General features: G+C 42.9%; 1 long non-coding RNA gene across 1 annotated transcript in view; it reads right to left on the reverse strand.

The window, feature by feature from the left end:
- Positions 1-853: 853 nt before the first annotated feature.
- Positions 854-27,434, reverse strand: part of LOC122461520 — a 28,470-nt gene continuing 1,889 nt past the window's right edge. The window contains exons 2-3 of the long non-coding RNA XR_006283462.1: positions 3,915-3,976; positions 854-2,564 (exon numbers count right to left, since the gene is read on the reverse strand). This is a non-coding gene — a long non-coding RNA (uncharacterized LOC122461520). The remainder of the gene's footprint in view (positions 2,565-3,914; positions 3,977-27,434) is intronic.

Consider the following 27,434-nt stretch of genomic DNA (forward strand, 5'->3'; position numbering starts at 1 on the left):
GGACAGGTGCAGGTTTACATCGATTTAACGCTGCTAAATTTGACCTAAAGTCCTAGTGTAGACCAGGGCTAAGGTAGAGATGTAACACAGCTTTATATGGTGGCATGATGGTATCTTCTGTCTTACTACCTATCCCTTTCCTAATGGTTCCTAAGATTTTGTTACCTCTTGACTGCCACTGTACACTGAGCAGATGTTTTCAGACAACTCTCTACAATGACTAAGATCTCTTCTTGAGTGGTAAAAGCTAATTTAGACCCCATCATTTTGTATGTATGGTTTATAGGGTTTTCTAATGTACATTACTTTGCATTTATCAACACTGAATTTCGTCTGCCCTTTTGTTGCCCAGGCACCCAGTTTTGTGAGATCCCGCTTGCAGTCATCTTTGGATTTAAGTAACTTGAGTAATTTTTTATCATCTGCAAAGTTTGCCACCTCACTGTTTACCTCCCTTTCCAGATCATTTATGAATGTGTTGAACAAAACTGATCCCAGTACAGATCCTTAGGAGATCCCACTATTTACCTCTCTCCATTGTGAAAACTGACCATTTATTCCTGCCCTTTGTTTCCTATCTTTTAACCAGTTACCAATCCATGAAAGGACCTTCCCTCTTATCCCATGCCTGCTTACGTTGCTTAGGAACCTTTGGTGTAGGACCTTGTCAAAGGCTTTCTGAAAGTCCTTCTGTTGTCAACAATTATGTAAGCTGAAGACAACGTTACCATTCACTTCAAACTGCATGTTCCCAACCTTAAAGCTACTTATCTGCAGTTTCTTATGACAAAACTGAACATTTTTTCTTCTATATATAAACTATATATTCTTCCATACAAAGCTGAAAAATGAAACCAAATAATTTAACGTACCTACTGACTGCTCATGAGACCACAAGTAAAATCAGGTCTCGTATGCAGTAACGACTTAAAAAACCCTTGTACAGGATAACAATGCCATTCACAATTATTCCCATATGTGGTGCCAAGTAAAATGACACCAGGACAATTATATAGATATTTCATGAAACAATTTAAGTAATAGTCAGATCTTATTAAATGAATCACTTGCTTCCTGTGAAAATTAGACTTGCTTAGTTTGAGATTTTCCTCTAAGGTGAACTAAAAATACTCCGAGTGGGGAACAGAGGTGTATTTCTAATCTGAAAACCATGGCATTGGGCTGCAACAACTTCTTTTGGTTCCTTCTTTGTGATTACAATAATAAATCATCACAAAAAAAAGCCAAATGGCATATATGGCCTGACCCATATAGATTCCAGTTGATTTTTTGGTCTTTAGATCAGGACCAAAAATGCATTCATACTATTAGAGTAAATGTATTTGCACATCTGTCCACACTCACCCAGGGGGCCATATTGTGCTATCAGTTTTTAAGCAGAACTTCACATTGAACACAATCAAGCGCACTGATCTATGGCTGTTCTCTGCCTCACAGGTGGCCCTGAGAAGCAGAACATACATTAGTGCAGTGCTAAGAGAGTTCTAATGTATTCCATAGACCTCATGAACCTAAGAAGAGCCCAAAGTAGGAGAAGCACAAATGCAGAGCTCCCTCTGTTCCTGCCCCAAGCACTGGGAATGAGGTAATTAAGAATCATGCCCTAATGTCTAAGGCCTGGTCTACACATAAAACTTAGGTCAACCCAGTTACATCGCTCAGGGTGTGAAAAATTCTCACCCCCGAGAGATCTAGTTAAGCCAACTTAATCCCTGGTGTAGACACCACTAAATCGATAGAAAAATTCTTCCTAGAACCTAGCCACCACCTCTTGAGGGAATGGATTTACGAGTGACAGAAAACTCCCTTCCATTGCTGTAGCAAGCGTCTGTGCTGCAGTACAGTAGCTGTACAGTTGCAGGGCTTGTCGTGTCGACACAGTCCAAGACCCTGATCCAAAGCCAACAAAAGACAATAGGAAAATTTCCACTGAGTTCAATAAGCTGTGGATCAGACCCGCCACACTGAGCACTGTAAAAGAGCATAATACTTTATAAAAGTGTTTTCTCTGAATGCTTTTAAATAGCAGGTATCCAAAAAAATCCTAGTAAGAGTGTGATGATCAAGGTGGTTTCCTCAATTGATTTTTTTTTTTTGTAAATGAATTTAAGTATGCAATTCTGCTTTAATTTTTTACAACAAATGAGTCAGCAATGCTAACACTTTTCTTCTTTGCATTTTTGTTAACTTTGTTTTCATAACCCCACTGCTGGGCTTCTATATATTAAACCATTCCTGATCATCTGTGCTGCAGTCTGGATCAATATAATAGAAAGGGTCCCACGTGCAGGAAGATGCACTATTTCTTGCAAGACAGTGAGCACCCTCAACTCCTAAGGAGCTCTGAGGCAGCTGTGAACAACCCGTCACAAGGACGAGACCCTAAAATAAACATTCACATCTTTAAAACTGTTCCTCTGTGGTGAACGATGAGTGTGTTCCAAAACAATCATAAGTGTCTGTATTCATCCAGTAGACCAGCTGTCCCAGTCTTTGCAGTGGTCCTTTTATAATCTTACTGCAAATGATTTTACTGTTGTTGTCTTTAAATAAAATGAAGAAATAAAACTTGTATTAGTTTCAATTAAGATTTTAAAACCACTTTCACAATTGAACAGATTTCAAAACAAGACCGTGTGGGGTCTGACCCTGCTGTCCTTATTCAAGCAAATCTTCCATTCACTTCAAAAATCAGCTCCTTGAGTCACTGTTTTCTCCTGAACAAAGATGCTGAGTGAAACCTTAATTGGGGTGGGGGGGTCACAATGTATAATTCCAAAAAATGTTTTCAATTAAAAATGGCCTTTTTAGGAACTGAAAAACTTCACACACAAAACTTGCTATTTTTTTGAAATTCAGAGGGTTTTTTTTGGGTGGGGGGGGGGGCAGAATTTGGTCAAAACCTAAACATTTGAAATTTTTATTTCTCTCTTCTTCTGGGGTTTTCTTTTGGGGAGGGTGAGGGTGTTTGGTTTGGTTTGCCACTGCATGCAATAGGAAAGTGGTGTTCAGGGGAGACAGGGGGCCTTTTTTCATGTTTCCTTATGTCACTAACTTTTCCAGAGTTGGAGAAGTTGTAAAATGTTATAAAGCATCCAAAGGAAAATGTGTGTGTGTTGGGGGGCAGGGGAACACCCTGGTCAGCATTCTTTTTATTGCATTCAGTAGCAAAAAGGGGGGAGAAAGCGGTCAACCCTGGAAATTTGGACATTCAAAATTTTTGATGGTTTTCCAAAAATCTCTCAGAAAAATTTCATTTTGAACTTCACAATTTTCAAAATTAACAGAAGTTTTCAGAAGAGAAATTTTCAAAACTAACAACATTGTTTTTACAGTTTTTGACTAGTTTGACCCAGAATATAAATACAAAAATTACAACCAGAAAAAAAAAAAAGGAACATTCAAAGGCTCCTGTCCCCAGCTACAGCCTGTGTTCCTGCCTACACTCCTATCCTCCCCCATCCCTGGCTCCTAACCCCTTGTGCCCTTCCCACAGGTTATTATCCCCTATTGCCACTCAATCTTCATATCGCTACATTCTAGTCAGGCAGCTTCCTCCTTCCCATCCACGCTGCCTGGACACCAGCAGGGGGAGCATTGAGAGCATAGAAGAAACAGTTTCCTTGCTCTCAGTTTCTATGCGGGACACCTTTGGCCCCTGGGTTGTAGTCTGGCTTGGCCACAGACAGCCTGCGAGAGTGCAGGCAGCTCACGTACCCTTTCTCTCTCTCTCATAGTTTCCCCATCAATACAATGGGAATTAATCAACTATACCATCCTAAGGGGTGAAGCTAAACTCATTAACGTTTGTTAAGTGCTTTAGGATCCTCTATCTGCAATGGAAGGCACTAGAAAAGTGTGAAGTATTATAATAATAAATTGTTATTGTTTACTGTTATGGCAGATTTCTCTGTATAAACAGGAGCTCTTCTTCCTTCCCAGCTGGCTTCTTCTTCTGCATAAAATAAGACATTTATATGCATGATTAAATCCTTTGGAAGAACTTTCACCCTAGTATTATTAATAATAATTATTATTATATTATTATTATTACAATTTTGCCCAGGCACCAACCAAAAATGGGGACCCATTGTGCCTGGCACTGTACAAACAGAGTAATATTCAGTGCCTGCTCCCAAAGAATTTACGATCCAAGCAGACAAGACAGACATAAGGTAAGGGGAAAAGGTATGTGAATATTTTCACCTCTGTTACTGCTAAAGAGGAGGGATGACTGTGGCTCACGGCCTGGAAGATTTTGTAAGCCCTGGGAAATATTGTTGGGGGGTTGAAAACTGTTAATTCCATTTCACTTGATATTCCATCCTGTTTAAGAAAAACCCAATCCCATGAGAATCCCAGTCCAAGTCCAGAGATCAAAGAGATTCAGATACTTTTGGATCCAGATCTGCAATAAACCTCTGAACTAACATGAGACAACATGGAAACTTTTTGTGACTTGCACGAGCTGAAAACTCCATTTATAAACATACAGATGCATTCAGTTAAAAAAAAATACTATTTAGGAATCCATTTTATTCTGTGTGTCACTGCAGCTGTTTATGTGTGTGTGTATGTACACACGTGTGCACACACACACACACACACACACCTCTCTCTCTCTCTTTGGCAGGAAGGTTGAATATTAATTTGGTCTGCAATTTGCTTTCTATGTGCATTGTTCTATAGAAGCACTTCCTTCCAATTCCTAATGTTCTAATCTTCCACCCACTGTGTCTGAGTACAGGCACAGAATACACAGAGAATCATATTTTTTTCAGATGTGGTTTTTTAGAAGGTGGACTAACCCAATGCAAATCAAAGAAAAAGTACCTTCGTAAATGGAATCTGCCCATTTGAGCACAACATAAAGGTTACCATTGGAAACATTTCCTCTGCTTCTTAAAACATTTTAAGTTGTAATGCTAAATTTGCAATTTCCTTATTGGAAAAAATAACCTCTCTTTTAAGCTAATGGGAGTTTCCCCAAGGAATAGGATTTAGCCCTAAAAGAGTCAGAGACTGATAATTTCCAAAATAAATGTCTAGATTTTAGACAAAGGGATAGAAAAATTCACTTTAGTTGGAATTTAAAACCAGATTGGATTCCTTCATCCCTCTACCTTTGGATTTCACCATGTAATTTATAAAGCAGGTTTTGTCTCTGGGAAGAAACGTGTATTTGCATGTTGTGACCACAAGAGAGCGCTTTTGTGTTGGATGTGGTTTCCCTCACTCCAGGAGGGCTCACATTAGTCTGTGTTTTTTCCCCTCCCAGGGTCACATTTAGTTCTGTATTCCTGTCTCTTACCTGACACTTTTCAGAACGTGAGAAGGGCGTCAAAGTTGTAGGCAAACTGTCCAATTCCAAAGTTCGGAACAGCGCACTAGCACGGGCAGGCTTCACATATCCTCAAACACAGGACTTGCAGAGCCAGATTTTCAGGTGCTCAGCTCCCTCAGTTGGGCCAGATTTTCAAAACAGCTCAGCTCTCAGCGGGGCACTTCAGTAAGGGCTAGGTTTTCAGAAGTGCATGGGGCCCATAAACTCCCGTTGTGACACTTACTGACAGAGTTTCATCCAATGTGCTGAGTTCTTTTGAAAACCTGAACCTAAAGGTCTATGAACAGCCTTCAGCAGAAAAGATCCTGACTAGGATGCTCCCAGATGGAAGGAGTGGTATCCATTTCAGTTCGGTCTTCTCATATGGGGCTGGGTGGTACTACGTATAGAGAGCCATTACTTCTACCATAAATGTAACCAACCTATTCCCCATGCCAACCCATCTGCATGGAATACCTCGCAGTTCTGGTCGGCCAAGAAACTAACCTCCCTCCATTCAACTCCCTCCTAAAGACTAATCTCTCCCACGATACCCATGAGAACTGAATCAATAATAACGACTGTATTTTGGTCAAGCCATCTTAAATCCTCAACCCTATGCTGTGTTAGTCCCACACATTTTGTCACTTCTAACACTACATTGCAATTGGTTCAGGTGAGTGACCTTAGTCTTTTTATTTGTCCTGTGAAACATCTTTTTGATGTTATAAAAGCAATAAAGTAGCACGTGTAAAACATGGCTTTAAAATAATGTTGAGTAATTTCTAAATTAGGAAAAGCAGGACATTCAGCGTTACCTAACCCCATAGCACCTTGACATATTGCATTCCTGCCTAGGAATGGTATGTAATGATAATGGTATGATAATGATCTTCCATTCCTGTAACACCTTTCATCCCAAAGGATAGCAAATAACTAACTAATTGTGCCAACTGTCTATACGGGAACCACTTTGTTTACCTCTGCAGAGCAGCCAGAAACACATGCAAGTATCTAAGAACGCACAGCAACATAACTCATGTAAGGCCCGACCAAAACCATAGGATATGAGCATGGCATCGTGCTGTGAGAAAAGCATGCAGATGACATCATTGGGAGAGGGCCTTTCACTTTGTATTTTCCTGCCTTTGTTCTGTTCAAACAGGACAAGTTGCTTCAACACAGATTGTGTACGGGTGCACATTCATGCTACTACATATACAGTTGGCACCATTAAACAGGCTACGTTTGCAATAGTAGGTGAGATACAATATTTTTTTGCCTGTCTTTGAACAGTAAACCTGGGCCTGATCCTGAAAGGTACTGAGAATGTTCAAATCCCATTGATGGAGGAGGACCGTCCCTAGCTGCAGGGTTTTCAGGACCGGCTCTAGGCACCAGCAAAGCAAGCACGTGATGGGGGCATCACATTTCCAGGGGCGGCATTCTGGCCATCCTTTTTGGGGGGGGGCAGTTGTGCCATTTAGACAGGGTGAAGGCGCCGCACCCCCGGCTGGAGTGGGAAGGGGAAGCCCCAGCCCCAGGATGTGGAGCTGCCAGGGCCCAGCCGTTACCTGGGGAGGAGAGGGCGAGTCCTGCCGGGGAACTGCTGGCTGCTGCGCTGTCTTGTGCCACCCTCTATATCGGGGCTTCTCTGCGCGGCCAGGCAGGGGAGAGGGGAAAGCCCCTGCAGGCGCTGGGAGAAGGGGACATCACTCCCTCTGCTTCCAGCGCTGCCTGCGAGCCCCAGCCCCACCTGAGCTTGGGGCGGCAAAAAACCTAGAGCCGGCCCGGAGGGTTTTCCAATACCACTGTGCAGTAACTGTCATCAAGTATTGACTTTTTAATGGCAATAAATTGATATCAATTAATTTTAAAACCCTTTTCCCTGGAAGATTCTGGGTTGAGGATTTTTAAAATACAAATGATTTTACCCAACGGACCGGAAAAGTTTCTATAGACCCGCAATGGGAATATAGTATAGAATAACATGAACACCTTGCTCTTGTATAGTGTTTTTTATGAGTGGAGCTCACCACACTTTAGATCAGTTTCATTATCCACATTTTATGGCTGGGGAAACTGAAGCACAGAGAGGTGATGGGGCATATATAAAGCGTATCAACTGCTTCAAAGCACATCAACTGCCTAAAAAGTCCACACCAACTTCCTAAGAGACATGCCTATCCCAAACCTGAGCAACTTGAGCTGTCCACACAGCTATTTTGAGAGCGCTAGCGTGAGCCCCACAATACCAGGTACATCATCCCAGGCTGGGAGACTGGCTGCTGCTGGCCACTACAGGCTGTGTAGACATATCCTGTGGGGCCTCATCCTGCATCACAGTCCACTACTCATGAAAATGTACCTATTCGGAGTCCCATTGATCCAAAGAGACTTTGTGTGGGTAAAGGAGTCTGCATTAGCAGACACTAATGCAAATTTGGGATCGTACATTGTACACGATTTCTAACATGCATATGCATACTCTAGCATGACTAATAATTATAGACTATCTATCCCTCTGTACTTAATTTTTCCCAGCAGATCATAAAAGTTTCAGCATTAACTACAAATGTTTTGTTGCACTTTTGATTTGATTGACTGTGCAATAGCTCCAAAGACAACAAGGCAGCTGCCAGGGACTCGCACATGTTGGACTAAAATGGTGTTTCCTGTCTACTATGGCAGGTTTCCTTGGTAGTTTTATATACATTTTTTCCCCAAAATTCTCAACGATGTAATTTACTAAATGGCCGGCAGCTATTCAGGTTACACAACGGTGCCATTTTTGAAAGCTTAGAAGTGGGCAAACAAGATGTATGCAGCTGCTGAGCTTCTAATATCCACCCCGTGCTCCCTGAGAGCAGTTTTCCTTACCCCCTATAGCCTTTTCAGAATGATACAGTATCTCCCTGCCCCCCAATATGAACGGTTTTGCACGCCCTACATTCCGGGTCTGGCACTGTGGCCACCATTAATTACGCCTGGTGATGAAGACTGGATACGTTTCCCTCCAGTGCTAGCCAAACCCAACATTGTCTCCAAAGCTGGGTCCTCTCTTGGAGGTAGCTGAGACCAGGACACTCACCTGAGACAGCCATTACCAACTGGGAGCAGCTGCAGCTCTTTAATTGGCTCGAAAGATGAGTGAAGCCTGGCACCAGAAGCTGAACATGCGGCTGAGACTAAAATAACGTGGAGCAATCAACACTTATTTGTGCTGTGGGAACCTGGGACATCTGCATGGTCAGTCCAAGCAGCATGGGAGTAAATAGGTGTCTGCTTCCAAACAAATGCAATAGCAAATGACTAGAATATCAAGAACCAGGATTCAAAGGTGTCAATGTACGTATTAGAAACGTCCCAACTGTATGTAATATTTTCCCCCACTTCTCATCCTGACAACTCCTGAATATTTTCCACAATTCCTAAAACTCCTCCTGCCCGAGCACAGAAAGGGACTGTTTTTAGTTACGCACCTCCGGAGCATGCATTTTGGAGCTGAGGCAGAGGGCAGGGTGCAGCAGTAATTTACACACCATAAACTTTTGTAGGTTTTATTCACCTTGTTGGTCTGGTATTAAACAGCATCACATGGCGACTGTGTAACCTGGGAGCTGCAGCCCTGGCTCTTTGCTTTGTTCATGCTGTATCACCCCTCACTCAGGAGCTTATCCCTCCCCCCTCTTTCTGCTTTGCATGAATGGGATGCAAGTTGGAAGGCTGCTGACAGGAGAGGAATGAAAAAGAGGTGGGAACTGAGTGCCCACAAACTATTCATTCTTATCATGTATTTATAGGATAGTAGCATTCAAAACATGCTAGGTGGGGCACATATATATAGCTGACGATGCACTCCCTTCCCAAAAGGGCTTACAATTTAACAGGCATTACTGATGGCAAAGGAAGACTCCAGTGTCAAATATTCGAAAGGGGGACATATCAAGACAGTCTCAGCATGGCTTCATACTGGCTGGATCTAGGGAGGTTCCTTTCAGGCACACCTGGTAACAACAGTAGTTGGCGCTTATATAGCATCCTTCAGCAGGTGACCACAAAGTATTTTACAAATGAGGGTCTGGATTTTTATTCCCAGGTGAAGAAACAGGCACAGAGAATTCATGCGACTTCCCAAGGTCACACAGGTCTCTTGACATTTATTCCCCTGCTTCAAACGCTTGGCTTATGCTGCCCTAATAGAGATGCAATGCACAGACCATGAGAGTCCATGTTTAAACCTTTACCATGGTACCATACAGGATACACATATCTATAAGTTCAGCCTTCTGATAGAGTATAGAGTTTGCTAATTGGTTCAGCCCACTCTAGAGCCTGGCTGTTGAGTGTTAAATACCCTACATGGAGGCCTACACAGAGTACACAAGAAACTCCTCTGATAATCAACAGGCAGAAAACACTGTCCAGTGTTAAAGGGAAAATCTGTGTAACTGACAAACTTTCTGGGGGAAGGGAATTTCTGTATGACACAGAGTTTTTAGTGACAAAGGCAAAGGACAATGGTACAGGATGAAGGCCATGAGACCTGGGTGGGGCAAAGGATTCTTAGTCAAGGGGATCAGGCTATGAAATAAACCTCCAGAGATCAAGCGACTCCGAAGTCGAACCATCTCTAGGAAACACTGCCAAACCTTCCTCTTCAGCGAAGCCTTTCCACCATAAGAAAGGCAACACAGCACTTGCTATTGAGCAAAATGCCCATGGACTCCAGGAGGAGCAGGAAACTTTGGGCTGTGTTGGTTATTTTTGATGGTCAGCTGAAGTGGCAGGTGCTCAGCATGTCTCAGGGTCAGGCTGCTATTGTATTAAACATGGTCGCTCACTCCAAGCCTCCCCAATGGCCCACTGCTTTAGGTGAATTAGCCCATTGCGTTCATGTTCAGTAATTCCAATCTTTGTCACTCTCATGCCATGGCACCAGAGTGCTACTCTGCACACCTTAGACAAATCTTCATCCAATGGTCATTATGTTGACTTCAGTGTGTATTAATTTCAAACAAAGTGAAGGGGAAAAACCCCCAACACCATTATTAATTGTTCAGCCAACAAGGCTTTTCAGGACAGCAAACTAGCTGGGAACAAACTATTTTTACATGTCCCTGTTTGGTCCTACCTGAATCTCAGAACCCATAATTTTGTTTCAGGCCTTAGTTCTCTACAGAAGTTTTTGTTTGTTTGTTTGTTTTTAAACCCTAAACCAACATTGTGGAAACTTCAAGCTAATATAAGCCTAATTCATGTGGGTGGCATGCTATAGATGTCAGTGGATTGACACCGCAATGAATTTGGCCCTGTAATCAAAAGTCTGGAGGGTGTGAGAATGGGGAGGTGAGGTGGGGAATGACATACTTGGTGGTTTATCTGGAGAGTCGAGCCACAAAACGGTGTAGTTACACTTAACTTTTATTAAAAATGCCATTCTAACAAGCCCTAGTGGCCCCAGCACATGGAAAGTGGCTTGCTGTGTTTTGAATGGCAGTAAGTAAGTAACACCCTAGGGCATTAAATCAGTTCAAGATGTGCTGGTAGCGTCTGATATTAGGCACATAAAAGAAATTCAAAGCAATTCAGATTTAACCTACAGACCCTTTTTCGGACTGACGCTTATCAATAATGCAAAAGTAAAGTCCGATAAATTAGTAATGAGGCCAGTTAGGATATTGAATAGTGATTTTATTATTAATATCATTATTGCCATGGGGTTTGCATAAGCAAGGCAAACAACATAGGCAACAAAATGTCAAAATGTGGACGACAGAGACACAGCAAAGTCAGACATGGCTTCATCTTTGTTTCTGTGGATGCCATCTAAGGGCTCGTCTATGCTACCACGTAAGTGGATGTAACTTACATCACTTGAGGGTGTGAAAAAGCCACACTTCCCCCCAGAGCGACGCAAGTTACGTTGGCTTAAAGCAGCTGACTTAGCTTCCGCCTCTCACTGAGATGGAGTAATTATGCCGATGGGAGAGCGCACTCCCATTTGTATAGCACGTCTTCATCAGATGCGCTGCAGCTGTGCCAATGTAGCGAGGTAGCGTAGACTAACCCTGAAAAGGAAGTTATGTATTGTATGTTGGTGAAAGCTGGAGAATAAATGGCTCCTTAGGAGTAGGACCCAAGAAGAGGGTGGAAACATGTGTGGAGAAGCTGCTAACCATCTCAAGTCTCACAGATAGTTGATGGGAATCCCCAGTTTCCCAGCAGCTGACTATCCAGGTCGATGAAGGTTATGCAGGAGGCAGAATGCCAACACCTCACTAACTCATGTATTTATTTACAGATGTATTTGGTGCCTTTGCCATGTGGTGTCAGGAAGCCAAGCAAATGTTAAACACTAAACTGACATGCCCACCAAGGGAAGGATAAGCCATCCCATCCTGTCACCATCCTTGCTCATTCATCATTGAGCAAGGATGGTGACAGGATGGGATGGCTTATCCTTCCCTTGGTGGGCATGTCAGTTTAATCCATAGAGCAAGGATTATTATTATTGCTCCAAAATCAATCAGAAAAGACCAAAAAGGTTTGCCTTGTGCTGTGCCCAGAAGGCCTCCTAGCCTTGGCTCACATGGGCTGGGAGATGGAGAAATGGTGTGGCTGGGGAATGTCTCCGGAGATGAGAATGCCCAGTTACCAAGAAAAGCTCATCTATTGTGATGGGACACAACAGGCAATATGAAGAGCCTCTACCCTACAATTGGGGGTGTGATTGCAGCACACATAGACATACCCATAGAGTTAATCTAGCTAGCATGAGCAACAATAGTGTTGAAGCTGTGACAGCACAGATCTCAACATGGCTTAGCTACCAAAGTATGTACCCAGGGTCCCAGGCAGGCTTACACAGCCTGATCCCGAGAGATGCCTTGCTTAGCATTTGCAGTTCCCATTAGCTTCTATGTGAGGTGTAAACTGCCTCAGGATCAGGCCCTAACATATCCTGGGTCCTAAACTACACCATTGAGTTTCACCTGGAATTGGACAGAAACCCCCAGCTCTTTGTGTAAGGCATCAAAGTCAAGATCCCTGAATCAAGATCCACCACTGGAAAAAAGTAACTTAGAAAAGGATAAAAATCTGATATTCCCTTAAAAAAAATTCTACAGCTACAACACCCAAATTATCATCATCCCTCTGAGATGGAAATAAAATGAAAGAATTGGTGGACCTGAATATGAGCCACAGTCTTCAGGGAATGCCAGAAAACTCCTGGAACTATACTCCATGTATAAATCATACCTCATCCATGCTGGAAGCATTCAGATATGGGTATTTCTATCACTTCTAGACCAGATGGGAGAAAGGACTTTTCAGCAAGATACTGTGTACCTTTTAAATTTTTCAGAGATAGGCCAGAACTGGAACTTCAGGTATATAACCCCTTTGAAAAAAATCACAGGGGATTAGTTTAGAATCCCCAGGTCAGATGAGAATCCATCCCTATGATTCTATCCACTGGATGGACCAATTGTGCAGATCCAGACTGGATTCAGCCCAGTATGGCAGAATTCTCATGAGGACAGCTGATTTCAGGAGATTTCTGCTATTTGGGATCAAAAATATTGCAAAAAGAGCTCTCAAGTTTTCAGAGTCAAACACGGATCCTAGCCCTGGATTCAACCTCAAGCCCCAGCCTGAACCTAATCCCAGTCAAATGTCTAATATTTATAGAGCAGCTCTAATATGCTACACTGCACAGCATGTTACAGAAAGAGAGAAAGTCATAACCACAAACCGAACTGGGAGTGAAGGTTTCAAGGCAAGCTTTACAGGAAGAAAGTGACTCAGTAGGAAGAAAGGAGACAAGATTAAAAGGACGTTCATGTGTAAAAGGATGAATATACACCTCAGACAGCCCTTAGAGGAGGCTACCAAAGTCACACCACCCCAATCACTGCTCTGAGATGCAGGTCTGCAGGACTCAGAAACCATGCTCTCTATTGAAATGTTTGATAAGCTGTAACAACATTGTTTCTTCTTTGGTAGGTATTCTTTCCTAGGCATCTTTGGATCTCCCTAGCGCTTCCTAGAATGACTAGTGGGCATTTCTTTGGTAATAATGTGCAGAAGGACAAGGTCACCAACTTCAAACTGATCCTGGCCAATTGGACTAGGTGAACTGGGGACCTGCATAAATTTCAAGGGATTGTTTCATTTCCCTGGAGGTGCAAAGGAGTTGGACATCACAGATGACTAACCTGTCTTCCAAGGCACCTTGCAGAAGTGATACCCACCATAAAGGGAAGACTGGATGGTCAATACTATAGAAGCATCACCAAGTCGTGAAACAGAGTACCACTTGTAATGAAAGAATGGGATACCAAAACGGATTCCAGATTGGGAAGCAAAATGGGAGCTGTTTTGCTTTAAATTTTTTTTCTCTCCCAAGCCTGAAGTATGATTGTGGGAATATCACCAAAATGAATGCAGTTAAGTCCCCATTGTGGATGTTTTCAAGAGAGATTTGTCTCAGGATTCTGCCCTCTGTACCAATATATGAATCTTTCTACATCACAGCCAGCTTGGGTTAATGGCATTACCTGACTCTTGTTTCTCATGGATATCTTGAGCAGCACATTTTTTAAATAGGTGTGTGCTGGTGTCCCCATTGGGGTTCAGCCAGAGGGTTGAGCTCCCTGTGCCATAAGACATCAAAATAAAAAAACCCAACCCCCGATATGTACATTTCTGTCTGAGAGCGCAGAATGAAGGCTTGAAAACGGGTGCTGAGTGGATAGTTTAGAGAAAATAATTCTCTGATTAATGTTGTGCTTCTTGTCTCAAAACATCTACAAGGAGCTTGTGATTTTCTCAAATTTATTCATTCTTTTAGATTAAATTTTCCAAATAATTTCAGGGAATAACTCTCAGCTTGTAAATTGCTCATGAGTAGCTCCTTGGGAATATTCCATGGTCAAAATCCAAACTGGGGGTAGGTTTGTGAAAGGGTTAAATGGGTGGTGCATACTGTTTGTATGAAAGTTCCTTGTTGAGTCCCAGGAATAAATAGAACCCAACTCCAGGGTCTGCACTGCAAAGATGGTTTCTCTTTTCCTCCCATCTTGAAAAAAATAGCCTTAGGTATTTTTACCTTGGGGTGATGTGTTCATGGAGTTTTCTCTGGAGCTGGGACAGGCTGCAGTATTTGCTGTTGGCTGAGAGACTCCAATTTGGATCAGATAGAGGGGACGGATTGGCCACATCCTATCAGTAAGGAGGAGGGAGAACTAAGACTACAAAGATAGTCACTAATCAAAAGGCGTTCATTCCAGTTTGGATAGAAACCTGCTCCAGCCATGTGGTCCTTATTTCAGCTTGGCGATTTAGTATTGCTCAGGAGATGATTTCAGCCTGGCAGGTTAGGTTGGCTCTGGAGCCTGCTCCAGCTTTAGGAGTTTACTGCAGCCCTGAAGGCCCCTCCCAGTTTTAGAAGCTCATAATGGGTTAGGCGGTCAGACTAGATTAGGCCCCAATGCTGGCGGACTTCATTTAGAAGCAAAGACAAGACTGAAAATAAAAGCAAAGAAGCTTCCCCCTCAAAGAACTCATACAGGGATATTTATTTCTCATGAAGCTGCAACTAAAACTGTAAATTAACATGACATTTTTTATTTAAAATCCCATTTGCCCTATGGACTTTTCTACTTTTTCCCTGCACTGCACTTGAGTCCAGGACCTACAGCTGCCACGCTGTGACTGTAGTGTGATAGCTGCTGTTCAGAGTCACATAGATGACATAGTCTTGCCTCCGTTTGGCTGAACATAACTCTCCAAATCTAATATAAATAGTCATTTAATGGATCCATAAATATTCTCTGTATTTGCTGATTTCGGAACCTGCCTGCCACTGCCAGGAGCTCATGTGGGGGAACAGCTGTGTATTGCCAGTACAAAAGGGGCACAAACGCAGGCAAAGTGAATTCGCTGAAAATAGTGAAAAAATATTTGTAGAGTTTGCTGCACTAGTTGCACCCAGATCTAGCTTAAAATTTCAGCATTTCAACGCTCGAGATCAATGAATTTTAGATTTTTGCTCCCAGCCTCAGAGGAGATGTTTACAACAAGTGCTACGATTAAGCTGGACTATACAGGGCACTTGAGAACACGCTGCAACGAGCAATCCTGTATTGCCAGGAATGGCAAGATGACTTACTCTTTCCTCTCAATGGGCCAGATTGGGAGACTTTCACTCACAGAGAAGTCCCTTATTCTACCAGCAACTCTGCTGACTTTTCATCAAGACTATTCAACGTGAGTCAGAGTGTCAAAATCTGGCCCGAACGTCTCGGATTTTTAATTTAGGGATGGTGGTTAGACTTAGTCAAAATATCTAAAAGCCCTGGACAGTTACTACCAATTGCAACAGAAAACTTTGCAAAAGCAGATCAAATCTATCCCTGTTAGGCCTTCCCTGCCAATGTTTTGGCTGTGGGTATTTTTCAAGTTCCTTTCTTGTCACTCTAAATCAGATGATTCACGCTGGTAACATGTTGTATCACTTAGCTAGTAATGCAGCCTAATAAAACCCTGCTTAAAACCATTTTCCTTAAAGAACCAGAAGAATTTGTTCCTCTCAGAATCAAACCTGTGTTCTTAATAAAGGCAGATTGAATAAAACAAGCCCTGTGAAGTAAAGAGACTAATTTAACAGCTCGCTGATGAAAATCTGTGGCTAGCTCTTTCTCCTCCCTTCTCCTCCACCCCCAGCCTTGCATGAGAACAGATGGTTTAACACAACGTTTTGAATGCAAACTTAATTAAAAAAATCCATTCCTCTTACAATCCTTGGGCTAAGACTTTAAAAGTTCCCTGCTTAAAGGAATGCCAATGCTCTTATTTTGAGCTCTGTAATAAGGAAACAGACTCATTAATGTTCCATAATTACTGAAGTAGAGTGATGGTCATGGATTAGCCCTTGAATTGAGCACGGCAGGCTCCCTTGGCAGCCAGACATCAGGGTGGAATTTGAAAACTTCCAGTTTGTTCCATTTTCCTCCATCCTATTAATCTGGGTCTGGAAGCAGGTACAGTCACCTCCATGGCGATGTTACTATCCCAAAGGAAGGGGTGGTGGGGGGAGAAGAGCAAGGCGTTTTCCTGCAACAATAACAATTCACTTCACATTTGCATTAGGGCTTTTCATTCCAAAGAACTATGGAAAACAAAAGATGCTCCATCCATGGCTGGAATCCAACCACTTCTAGGGTGGTTGCTTTACAGCGAGAGCAACATTTCAAAAAAGTGTTTAGGACTCACAAGGAAGAACACCACTATATGATGATTGGTTTCCTATGCAAAACATACAGGAAGGCATAGTCCCTGCCCCAGCGAGTTTGTAATCCAAAATAAATCCAATTTAAATTACTGGGGGAGGTTTATGTAAGTGGAATGCAATTATACAAGTTAGAATTTGGCAGGATGCGGGAGCAAACGCCTCTACTCTTACAAAAAGTGGGATGGCATCTTTAGCAACCACAAGTGGCCAAGACGGGCCTTCATGTCCCATCTCATCCTAAACCAAACCACCCTAGCAGCCCAGTGCCCCCTAGCACTATGCTGGTTCTGTATTAAGTCAGAATGAATAGTACTACCGCCCAACCACAATTGCCCCTTCCTGCAGCATGCGGATGTTCCTTAGAATTCATCCCTCGTATTGGCCTGGCCCAACCGAGCCCTATTTACTGGTAGTTGTAAGAGCTGAGATGATTATGTGGCCAGGTTGGGTGGCTTCAGCCTGAGTTCAGACTGGGGATAGGCTGTATTAGCTGGGTTGTTAATGTACCTTCAGACTCAAGTTACCCTTCACAAGTAGTTGAAAACAGTAACAAGCAGGAGAGAATCTTAAAAGGGAATCTGATTAGTTTTCAGCCAGCAGAGTACAACCGACTCCTGATATAGTTACTCTTCCTGGCCCATCTTGTCATTTCTACTATAAGCACAAGCAACAATGCCTTGGTGTCCTGAAATAGACATGGTGTTGTTTCACAATTCACATACATGATGGGGAAGTGATCAATCATATAGAATGGCTTATACCGGACTACGAAGGGCCTGATTTTTAAAGCCAGCCTGCAATTTTGCACCTTTAATTGGCTGTGCATTGCAAAAATCTAGGTGCCATTAAGTGCAGATACAAACTACTTAACAACACCTGGAAATCAACTAGGTGTCGAAGCATTATCATTTGCACCAACACTTAATAATGCCCACAATCAGCAACAGATGCAAAACCGTGGGAGCAAAAGCCATAGTCCAGTTCTAAAAATCAGGCCTATAATGTGAATGGATCAAAAGTAGCATATATACAGCTAAGTATATCAACAACACACTATTTGAATATGTACTTACATTTAAAGAGCCAGAGCATTTAGTTAGTAGAGTTTGGTTGCCAGAGCAGACTAGCCATCTATTTTAAATAGACTAAATATATCCTATAGATGATGGACCTTTAAGACTTCTGAACATTATACTCCAGCTCAGAGGTAGCTACTGTTCCAGCTGATCATAGAATATAAGGGTTGGAAGGGACCTCAGGAGGTCATCTAGTCCAACCTGCTGCTCAAAGCAGGACCAATCCCTAAACGGCTCCCTCAAGGATTGAATTCACAACCCTGGGTTTAGCAGGCCAATGCTCAAACCACTGAGCTATCCCTCCCCCGGCTATTTAAAGGTATCAGGGTCCATGATAGTCACTGTTGGCAGTAACTTCTAACTTGCTATTTTCCCTTCTTCATTGCATCCCAAGTAGAGTGTGAACTTCCTGGCATGGAAGCAGTCTACAGGTCTTATCATGAAACATGGCTGAGAACAAAGTGCTTGTGCAAAATCCCCATAGGCGTGAAAAACTGCAATGACTGCTGATAAGCAGAGTGGGGCAAACCTCAGCAGTAAATCCGAGTTACACAGATTTGTGGGAATCCTTTTTCCTCGTTTCTGAGCTGCTTCTCCTTGCGCCTTCAGAGTTCTGAAAAGTCCAGAACTCAAAGTGAATCTCAGTTGAAACCACAACACTATAAACCAGCCCCAGTTCCACTTGAAACTTAGCCTTAAGAGGTTCACAAACCCTACTGAACCTTTCAAGCAACACGGCCTTACTTGTTAATTTGTAACAAAACCTAAAATCAGCTGAATTTTGTGGGGCTTAAGGCTTCAGAAGGGAAGTTTCTCACAGCTCTGTTATCATGTGCAATGAAATAAGCCCCTCTGGCCAATGTGTCTAGAAGAAGCAGGTTTCAGAGTAACAGCCAAGCAGGCAATTGCAAGGTACGATTTGGTGATAGAAAGTCCAGAACTCCCCACCTCTGCACGGAGTGCCACAGTCTCTAAGATGCCTCACATCAACACTGCCAGCCCTGCATCACATTCTCATCCTCCTAAATCGCTTCATCACAAATTTTTCAAAACCACAAACCTGAAAAAAAAAAAAAAAAAAGATTCCCTTCCACAATGTTGAATGTGAGGAAAGAGTTTTGATATTCCTACCTTAAATATGGGCTTGGCAGGGTTAACCCAGACGCTAAGGGGCTAGTTATCTCACAATGGTTGCAAATGGATTAAGTTTTCTCTACACTACAGTCTCCAACTCCTCTGCTGGAATTGCACTGATGGTGAATTACAGCTATGAGGTTTGCTAGGATGGCCACAGCTCGTGTGGTTTAATGTGGGTCATACACAGCCTTCTTGGTTGCTTGACACCTTGTTTAGTCATTCACTCCAATGCAAAAATTAGAGTGAAGTAAGTGCAAACCATGAGCAGTCTAATTTAGAGTTTCTTTTACGCCCACTTGCCACTTCTAGTAGCATGGAATTGATGGCTGTGAAATTCTCTATACAGCTTAAGGTATCTTCTTTAGTAACCAAAGGTCACAGAAATGAAACTCTTTCTTTTAAATAAAGACTTTCTAGACTGTTGTTACTAAGGAAATGGGTAAATCAGCTCAAACAACGCAAGAATTGATACGAACCTTCAGCCAAAACTGGCCTAGAGGTTTGGCCTGAGCCACAAAATTCAGGTCTCCATCACAACCTTCAACACCCCTAAAACTGAGGTTTTTCAGATTTAGGGTCTTTGTTTGCCCCATAACAGAAATAGGGGAAATTTGGAGCCAGACTCAAGTTCTGATTATGAAACCACCACTCACCAAAACATTCAGAGAGATGCATAAATAATTTTTTACTTTGGGGGCATCTTTTTGCAAAATCAGATCCAAACTCTTCTTTTGGGTAACTTTCCCCCTCCCATTACCGCTCATGTTTGTTGTATCCCTCTGTACTTCCTGTTTTGGGCAGGAAGTAGAAATGGAAATATCAAAATACCCTGAATATGGCTCTTTTCATGGTATTTTCATCCCAGCCAGAAGTAGGAAACATTAAATCCCATGAAGAAAATCTAATGTTGCAGATTCTGGAGTTCTGAACAAGCATCCAGGCTTCAAGATTCATATTCAAAGCTCCAGATCAGCTAGGGGGCAGCTATCACTGTTAATTAGCTCTGTTGCACCTCCTAAAACGTGGTGTTTGACAGTCACTGAGAAAAATGCAAATAGTTTACATCAGTTTTGGTTCTCCGCCATTTGAGTTTGAAAAGCTAAAGCCGCCTAGCACAAACGTTACTAACGGATGACAGTATGACAGAACTGAAGAACACTGAACTATAAAATTGTGCAATTGTTTTGGGACCCAGATTCTGGCCAGCCCTTAGGTATAAAGAATGTCCCCAGTTTGTGTGGCCCACATCAGGATCAAGTAGTATTCCAGTCCCTATCCTTGGGGACTCAGGGCACCATGGCTCTATACCCCCCAGGCCTCCTCCAGTGGACCTAGCTCTCTGAAAAAGGGGCAGGAATTTGCACATCATAAAGAGATGTAGCAGATGGCAATCTGGCTCTGCACTCCCAGGAACTATCAGAGAGAGAATGCCTCCCACTGCTTCCTCTAGGGCAATATGGACCTGCATCCTGAATATGAGCATATCTGAACCCCCAATAAGATAACATTAACATTTTAAAAATGTAAATGGCCTCCAAAAGCGTTAGTGCATGGTCACATTTTGCACATGTATGTCTTTTTCTTATATAGGCTCCTCTTACCCTCCCCTCCATCCTGATTTTTCACATTTGCTGTCTGGCTGTGCCCCTACCTAACTCTTGAGATAGCTTCCTAGCAAATGAGTTATTTTGCTGCAGTACATAAATCCTGAAACAGCTAAAATTCAAAAGCTTCATGTCCTCAAAAAACCCCCCCCAAAATCTACTGTTGTATAGAGTGATCAGGGAACAAGTAATGTTAGCTGGATGGAAAATGTTTGCAATGCTCTTTGGTGTATTCAGTTCCCTGATCCCCCAGTGTTTTGCAATCGTGGTTGGCCTATAATTTTCAGGCATTTTTGGAAATGATGATGAATCATAGCATTTCTAGATCTCAAAGGAAAAAGTGCAGGCCTACAGTAGTGTTTCCTAGTTAAATATATGTTTGCAGTTCACCATGAAGTGCTGGGTTTAATGAGCAGCTGCAATTTACTTATCTTTTGGATGGATCATTTTAAACGCATGTTGGAAAGTGCCTTTCACCGAACTGCCCATTAGAAGTGAACTACAAAGTAAATGGATTGTGTAGGAAGTATTTCTTATCTTACCCCTGGAATACCCTGATTGCTGGGGCTTCTTAGATGAAGAGTTTTTAATGTTTACGGGGTTTGGGGGTGGTTTCTCTTTTGTTTGTTTTTGGTTTTTTACTAAAATGACAAACGTGTTTTCTTATTTTCTCCCTGCCGGTGAAAAGACAAAATAATGATAGATTTAAACAACATTCCCAGGGGGTGTGTTTTATGGACGGAAACAAATGGATGCTGATTTACGGAACTGACATTTTAAATAACAGCTTCGATTTAATGTGCAAGCCATTTTACTCCTGGGTATTTAATGTTGTTGGACATACCTATACTGCATATAACGAGACAAGTAGATAATAACTTATTCATTTATAGATGGTTCTCTAAGGCTGTCATTGGCATGTCGGCAGAGATGTAGGAGACTATTCAAAGATCCAACAATGTTTGGACCGTAATTATTTGTTAAATGCTTATTCCTGGAGCGTGCTGTGCACTCTTGCCAGGTGCTGAACATCCTCAACCAATGGGAGTTGAGGACACTCAGCACCTTGCAGAATACAGCCCTAAGTGCCAGCTATGTGTTGGCATTTCGCCCCAGTGAAATACTACGGGGGTGCCATTTTTTTTGTTTGGTTGTTTGTTTTCCATTCCATTCAGTATAATCCAGGCTTTAGTGGCCCTTAATGATGAATGTCCCGAAGGGCTGACGTGTTTCGCCTTTGGACTGATTACTGATCAGGTCTCCATTTCCACTGTGTGAGTAGAACCCACCCTTCTCACAACTGGAGTGTGGTTCGATGAAGCATGGAGCAGCATTTGGTTTCATTTTGGAAAAGGCTCTGAACAGAATAGAAACCTTGGCAGCATAGTCTGGAGGGATAAATGTAGGGTCAGGAGGTTCTGAGTTCTAAGCTCAGCAGTCTCTACTCCCACTGAGGTCCATGCCAAACGCAGTATGTAAATATGCCGTCAAAGCCACTACACTACTATTATTAGCATCCTGTTAAATAACGGTTGTTTCACTGATCCAGCTGCATCTTTAAAAAGAATTACCAACATCAGCTATTAATTTCCAGGCCACCTAGCCTATCTGATTACCTCTACATGTACTTGTTTGTACCAAACCACCAACTAAATAAAGGCAAATGTTCTAGTTATTAGAAAGTTGCCACTTCCCTTCCATAGGTGGGCGAGCGGTAAAGCTGCCAGCATTAAGAACTTGCATTCATTGTGCAGTTGTTAACCTGGAATGCTCTCTGTGATGGCCCCCAAGACAGACATGTACTTCAGATGAGAACATGAGATCTCTTTTTCTACCTGAAGAGTCTTTTAAGTAATAGCTATTATCCCTGTGACTCATGCACAGTTAAACCGCCTTCGCTACCAAGAGAAAGAGCAGATGATCATCTGCTGTTGGATTCGGCAGGATCAATCAAGTTCAAAGTGATACGTACAATGTAGTGACAACAGCAGACTTCAACGAAGCTCGCAAGTTCCATCTGATAAGTGTTTTGATGCTTCTCCAAGGCTTATATGACCCTTTGGGGCTGTAAAATTCATCTAGTCAACTTGCAGAAACAGGTTTCTTCTTGAAATTGCCAGTATGATTGGTTTTAGGATGGGGCTGGAAACACAATGAGAACAAGCCTTCTGCATTGTGCTTTGGGATTTCTGCTTCTAGAGTCGTACAAAAGAAAACAAAACAGCAGCAGCAAATAACCAAACAACTTGGGGAGGGGGAGAGGGGGGGAAGGTGGTTTGTGTTTGCTTCCAGTTTTGGGTGAAGGATCATTTTGGGGCAGAGGGAATGGGCGTCTTATTTAATCTAAACCGATTGCCCATCCCCTATTCCAGCCTCTATATTAGTTTTTCTCCCTCACTCCAAAACAGCTTGGTTAGGGCCATTTCTTGATTAGTGAAGTCAGGGTCAACTCTTTCCAGCTGGATTGGATTAAACCTCTTCCACTTGTTCATCCCCTCAAGCCATGCCCCTTTTTCTCTAGCCTCTCTTCTCCTCATGCTTATGTGGCTGCCAGGCTTGCTTCCTTTCACCCCCAGCCAAAGTGTAGCTCCAGGAGGAGCTCATTAATTCACACAAATGATGGGGAATTACTGAATATGGCAAATTAGCGAGGCTTGATCTAGCCATTATTGGTGAACTGACGTAGGAAGCCAAGTTGAGCCCCTAAATGAATGAACACAATAAAAAAGGAAACGATAATACATCAGACCAAACATATTGTGCTCGTTTTGTTTTGACAGTTATAGTTCAGTCTTAATTATTTATGGTGACACTTCATGATGTGCTAGCAAATAAACTGTAGTAAAAGCAAAGAAGTCTTCGTAATATGACAATTCATTACAGGCTCTCAGCTATTAAGTCTTTGCTGAGCATGGGGGAAAGACAGAGGTTTTCATGTGGATAAAGTGTGGACCAGTGAGGTTCCACTGTGCATTTATTTAGCTATTTAAAAGAGATTTAAAAGAGACTCTTTTAAATAGCTAAATAAGAGTTACATATTAAATACAAAAGCTGGTCTTTTGTTTAGTGGGACTCAGGAGGATGGATCAGTTCCCATCTCTGCCACAGATTTTGTATGTGGCCTTGTGCAAGTCACTTAGCCTCTCAGTAACTGAGTTCCACACCTGTACAACAAGAATAATGGTATTCCTTTCTCCCTGCACTTCCTCTGCCTCATCTATTCAGATTGTATGTTTGTTTGTTTTTTTTAATGGCAAGGACAGTACCAACCTCAATGGCCACCTAATCTTGGCTGGGGCCTCTTAGGTGCTACCATAGAACAAATGCATGATCTTTCATTAGAGTGAAGGCAACAGGTGCACCATTAATTATTTCTAATGTTTTCTCTCAACTTCTAAGGGGTGTGACTTAACTTCCAGTCCACTAGAGAAAACCCTAACAGCACAAAGTCAGAGAACTGCATGGAGTGACTAACTTCATTTTGTTCCAATACATGTCCAAAAACACCCTTGGAAACCCATGATCTTGTGATGGTGTGTAGTAACTTCAGTTCCAATTCTGCAGGTGCCAAATTTACTGTCAAGTTAATGTATTTAACTCTAATAATAAGTAAATAGAGATTCATGAATTTTAATTAACAAATATACATTGGGGGTCTATTCTCCTGTTCTTCCCGTTAACAGAAGTTACGCACAGAGGAATCATAGAATTGTAGGGCTGGGAGGGACTTTGACAGGCCATCTCGCCCAGCCCCCTGCACTGAGGCAGAACCAAGTATACCTAGAATCTTCCTTTATGTCTTGCCTCCAGGAGGAAGAACGCCAATCACCTCTGGCCTTTGGCTAAGATGCAATGTGTTATCAATTGAGAAGCAATGGGGTGAGAATAAGACTGCCGTGCAGGAAGTCCTGCATTCTAATCTGACCTCTGCCACTGCGTGGACTTGGGCAAGTCCCTTGGGACTAGGATCTGCCTTGGTCTTACTCAGTTGCACAGAGTGGGGGGCAAGTAGGAAGGAGCCTCCAAGCCCCATTGTGCAGCCCATATAAGAGCCAGGCAAATGTCCAGTCGCTCTGCACTATAAGGTGGGTAGAAAGCTGGCTAGATTGTCAGGCTCAACGGGTAGTGATCAATGGCTCCATGTCTAGTTGGCAGCCGGTGTCAAGTGGAGTGCCCCAGGGGTCGGTCCTGGGGCTGGTTTTGTTCAATATCTTCATCAATGATCTGGAGGATGGTGTGGATTGCACTCTCAGCAAATTTGCGGATGATACTAAACTGGGAGGAGTGGTAGATACGCTGGAGGGGAGGGATAGGATACTGAAGGACCTAGACAAATTGGAGGATTGGGCCAAAAGAAATCTGATGAGGTTCAATAAGGATAAGTGCAGGGTCCTGCACTTAGGATGGAAGAATCCAATGCACCGCTACAGACTAGGGACCAAATGGCTAGGCAGCAGTTCTGCGGAAAAGGACCTAGGGGTGACAGTGGACGAGAAGCTGGATATGAGTCAGCAGTGTGCCCTTGTTGCCAAGAAGGCCAATGGCATTTTGGGATGTATAAGTAGGGGCATAGCCAGCAGATCGAGGGACGTGATCGTTCCCCTCTATTCGACACTGGTGAGGCCTCATCTGGAGTACTGTGTCCAGTTTTGGGCCCCACACTACAAGAAGGATGTGGATAAATTGGAGAGAGTCCAGCGAAGGGCAACAAAAATGATTAGGGGTCTAGAGCACATGACTTATGAGGAGAGGCTGAGGGAGCTGGGATTGTTTAGTCTGCAGAAGAGAAGAATGAGGGGGGATTTGATAGCTGCTTTCAACTACCTGAAAGGGGGTTCCAAAGAGGATGGATCTAGGCTGTTCTCAGTGGTAGCAGATGACAGAACGAGGAGTAATGGTCTCAAGTTGCAATGGGGGAGGTTTAGATTGGATATTAGGAAAAACTTTTTCACTAAGAGGGTGGTGAAACACTGGAATGCGTTACCTAGGGAGGTGGTAGAATCTCCTTCCTTAGAGGTTTTTAAGGTCAGGCTTGACAAAGCCCTGGCTGGGATGATTTAACTGGGAATTGGTCCTGCTTCGAGCAGGGGGTTGGACTAGATGACCTTCTGGGGTCTCTTCCAACCCTGATATTCTATGATTCTATGCTCAGAAGAATTCAAGCAGTGCCTCCTCTCTACTTCTTCAGAGGCACATGGCACTCAAAAGGGAGGAGCAGCAAGGAGGTGAATCCTATGCACCAGACACTGAAGCTGGCTAGCCATATCCAGGAGGAGGCTACTAAGCTGCCCCTCTTAAGAGGGCATTCAGGAAGGTTGTGCACTGAGGGGTCTGGGAAATGTTCTACTTCTCCGAGGCGGAGCAGCACATGCGGCTTTCTCTTGGGTGAGGCAGCTCAGCAGTACCATTCACTAGGGGCTGCACCATGAGTTATTATTATTGATCTGTCTTCTGCAGGAAAGTATTGTGGGAAATAGTCTTTTCCTCACCTCCGACCATCCCAGGAGCTTACAATCACACAACGTAGTATATAGAGCGCCGTACGGGGATGTCAGAGTCTCAGGACTCCCTTTAACATCACCAGCATTCGGTGAATTATCCTCTCAGTGCATAACACTGTATTATTGTTTCAGTGCTTTCAATGAAGCTAAGTGTCTCCAGGCAGCAGAGTTTCATGTCAGCCTCACTTTTTACCCTCCCAAGGCCCTTCCAATAACAAGACGCCCTGCCTATAGAATGGGGAAAACACTCCTCTTTGGGGAAAGAATGAAACAGAACTAAGGGGATAGCTGGTGTGAGTGTGGGCAGAGGTGCCCTCTGGAATGAATCAAACTGGGAAACAAATACATTACAGTATTCTCCTAGAGTCCCCCCCAAAACCCAGGTCAGACTTCACTTGCTTATAATGCTAAATTTAGATGCCACTTACCATAGATTTTCAGAACTTCAAGTAGGATTATCTTTTGTTTTGTGCATTTTTGAGGAGCACTGAAATGGCTAACAGCTTGACCTATAAAGTGCAACATTGGGCTTCAGAGTGAACATTTCATATCATGATTAAGAATAGGCCACACCTCTCTGAGAGCTATCATTTCAGGCATAGATTTGGCCAGGTATCACTAAATCCATACACGTTGCAAAGATTTTCATAAACATCAGTGCTAGAGACATGACAAACAAAAACAAGACTCCTGAAGTTTACTGTTTAGATTGTGAAGCATAAGACACAGCTGTGAGAGAAAGGCGGAGCTAGCAACCTGTCTGGCTAAGCTGGCCCAGTCTGACCTAGCATGTGTGAGGAGGAAACGGGTCATGGTCTGCTGTGCCCACCAAGGGCCCATTACTTTTGTAGCAATGGGACAGACATAAGAGTGGCTGCTGTTTCTCGCTACGGCATTCTTGATCTTTCCCTCTCTGGGCTAGGAACCTGTGGCTCTACTTTGAATAGTTTTGTTTGCCTGCGTACTGATCCAGCTACCTTTTAGCAACATCAAATGTACATGCCTTTAGATTTTCCTCGGAACCAGGGCAAAACATACAGTCTAACTTCAAAGAAAACACCAAGTAACATACAGTATCAGACCTGAGTTAATACAATTCTTTCCAAAGCTGGAGTAAAGGGGAGAAAGAAAGAGGACTCAATACTGGTTATTGGTTGTTTAACTTTTTTTTTTTTTTTTTTTTTTAAAATAGCAAGAGAGATCATTTTGATCAGCTACATTTTTTAAAAAGAAAAGTGGACAAGAGCCTGATAAAAAGCCCATTGAAACGAATGGGAGTGTTTCCACGGATTTCACTGAGCTTAATCATCAGTCCGTTAAATACACATGACATGGAGGGGCCTTTCTGATTGAAACAAACATCACTGACAGTGTCAGGAGTCAGACAAGCATGTGTTGTACAAACCCATCCCATGCAGCTCTGCCAATGTACAGATTTGACCTGTAATGTTTTTTAATCTACAGGTCTCAGCC

The sequence above is a fragment of the Chelonia mydas genome, chromosome 8 (genome assembly GCF_015237465.2).
Source record: "Chelonia mydas isolate rCheMyd1 chromosome 8, rCheMyd1.pri.v2, whole genome shotgun sequence".
In the NCBI taxonomy this organism is placed as follows: domain Eukaryota; kingdom Metazoa; phylum Chordata; order Testudines; family Cheloniidae; genus Chelonia; species Chelonia mydas.